Raw genomic sequence first — 2,648 nt, 5'->3', positions numbered from 1 at the left:
CATAATTTTTTTTATAGGTTACTGGATTGGTAGATGAGAAGAATGCCATAGACCCAGAACATTTACATTTTAGCAAGCTATTTGATAGTCTCTTGTGATATCCTTTGTGAACAAGATGACTATATGAGTTAGATGATAATATAATTAGATAGAGTTGGAAATACTTGAACCAATAAATTCAATTTTTTTTAATAGATTGATGTCAACCTGGAGATAGGTTTCTAATGTGGTACCTCAGGGATCTCTGCTTAGTTCTGTGCTGTTTGACATTCTTATCAATGACATGGATGAAGGCACATATGACATGATTATCAAATTTGCAGGTGAAGCAATGCTGGGAAAAACAGCTAATATATTATAAAATACATAATATATCTGGATCCCCAAAAGTTTTGACAGGAGAGGCTGATGGCCTACATCTAATAAGATGAAATCCCTCCTCTTGCATTTAAAAAATAGAATGCATAAGCACAGGATAAGGGGGAAATGAGCAGACAACAGTTTGTGTGAAAAAGTTCTGGGAGTTTTAGTGCGCTGCAAGTTCAATAAAAGCTAATAAAGTGACATAGTAGATTTTAAAAAATCTGACAGTTTTAAATTGTATTAATTGAGGTATAATGCTCAGAATGAGAGAGTTGATAACCTCACTGCCCTGTTCCCTGGTCAAAGTCAAACACAGAGTAGGGCAGTTGGGGCTTTGCTCCAGGACACCAAAATTTAGAGGGCTCAAAAATAGAATGATCTTAAAAGATCATGCAATTGAAAATAATGCCATTTGCATTTTGTCAGGACTTTCACCCTGTCAGCCACATGAAAAACCAGATAGCAAGAATAGCTCATTAAACTTGGAAGCTGTATGCTGTGGCCCTACCATCAACTACACATCAGGTGAGTTCCCTCCTGTCTCATCCCACTCTACTCCTCCCTAACAATGGACCCTCCAACAGTGGGATTGAACTGTTTGGGGAGCCATCTGAGGATGGGGAGGTGTAGTGTCCCGTTGTCTCTCCCCTGTGGAGCTGTTTTCTATTCTTGCCCCAGATGCCAAAATTCCAAATGGTAGTATCAATCCCCATCAAACCACTTCTGCTCTACTCTGCTCAGCTCCATGAGCTAGACTGAGAAAGAAGTTTGACAAATTGGTGTCCATCTGGGTGGGGAGGGTTATGGTAACCAGTATGGTGAGAGGACTAGAAACCCTGTCATATGATGATTACTTAAAAGTATCTAAAGATGTTTAGCCTGGAGAAGAACATAATGATAATAACAATAATCACTGATGTTTATATAATGCTTTAAAGTCTACAAACTTCTTTCCAGGGGCATGATTGCTCTCTTCGAGTATTTTTAGATCAGCCCTATACAAGAGGACTCTTGTTCCTCTTGGCTCCAGAACAAACATGGGAGTGAATGAGTAGGAGTTTCAGAGAGGTAGATTTTAGCCTGATAAAAAGTGAAAAGATCCCTAATAAGTAGTGCTGTCCATAAGTTGAATGGGCTGCCTTGGCAAGTAGTGAGTTGCTCTTTATTGGTGGTCTTTCAGTAAAGGCTGTTTGAGCTCTCAACTTCTCTGCTATGTTGTAAAAAGGATTCTTTTTTCCACTACAGACTGGATTAGATGGCTCCCAACTCTAACCGCGTCTGAAATTTTGTAGCTTAGTGGGGCGGTAAGAACAAGAAGCAACTGGCTTTAAGTAGACATAAAAGTGTAACAGAAAAAGCACTGGCTTTGGAGACAGAAGATGTGGGTTTGTATCTCATTGTATATTCTATCCTCCAGCTTCAGTTTCCTCAAATGCAAACCTAGCCTAGAATATTCTAAAGCATATCTCCAGTTGGCCAGATCAAAATCTAATGAGTAACTGGGCCATCCAATCAGCCAGCCCACATCTCCTAATATTAGCAGTTGCTGGGTTGACTGTCATCATCCTGAGCTCCTTGAGATAGGGACTTTTTGTTGTTGTTGTTTTGGGTTTTTTGTTTGTTTCTCTTTGTATCCCCAGTGTTTAGCACAGTGTCTGGCACATAGTAGGCATTTAATAAATGCTTGTTAACTGATTGACATCTCTAAGGTCCTCTGTGGTCTGCCCAACACCCACATCTCCTTCCTCCCTCCCACTCCAGCCACAAAGGTCCTAATAGGTTGGGGTGGAAGATAGAGGGGACTGATGACAATCCCAGAGAAAAGAAACTTGAGGTGAGCAGGGAGTGGCACAGGCCCCTGGAGGGCAAGATAGAACATTGTTCCTAAGCTTAGACAGCTGCCTGGTTATAAAGGGGTGGAGAGGAGAAGGGTGTCAAGCTGGGGCCCAGGAAAGACTTTCCAGCCAGGGAAAAAGCCACAGCTTAGCTCCATGAGCCCTCCCCTTCTGGCTCAGAAATTTGCCACTGGTCAACAAACATTTCTGAAGCTCTTACTGTGTATAAAGTACTGTACCAGTCCCAGAAGGAGATAAGAAATTTAGAAAAGACAAGGCCCTGCCTTCATTATTCTATAAGCAGAGGTTCCCAAATTTATTTGGCCTACCACCTCCTTAAAAAAAAATTACTCAGCACCCCCCTGGAAATCTACTTTCTTTAGCCTTTTAACGTTTTTTTTAAAAATCTGCATCATTTCAAAAAATATATAAAATATTTTTAAATGATAG

Source organism: Vombatus ursinus, unplaced genomic scaffold, assembly GCF_900497805.2.
Source record: "Vombatus ursinus unplaced genomic scaffold, bare-nosed wombat genome assembly UNPS02014838.1, whole genome shotgun sequence".
NCBI classification, from domain to species: domain Eukaryota; kingdom Metazoa; phylum Chordata; class Mammalia; order Diprotodontia; family Vombatidae; genus Vombatus; species Vombatus ursinus.
The sequence above is the reverse complement of the archived record's forward strand: the minus strand, read 5'-3'. Positions refer to the sequence as shown.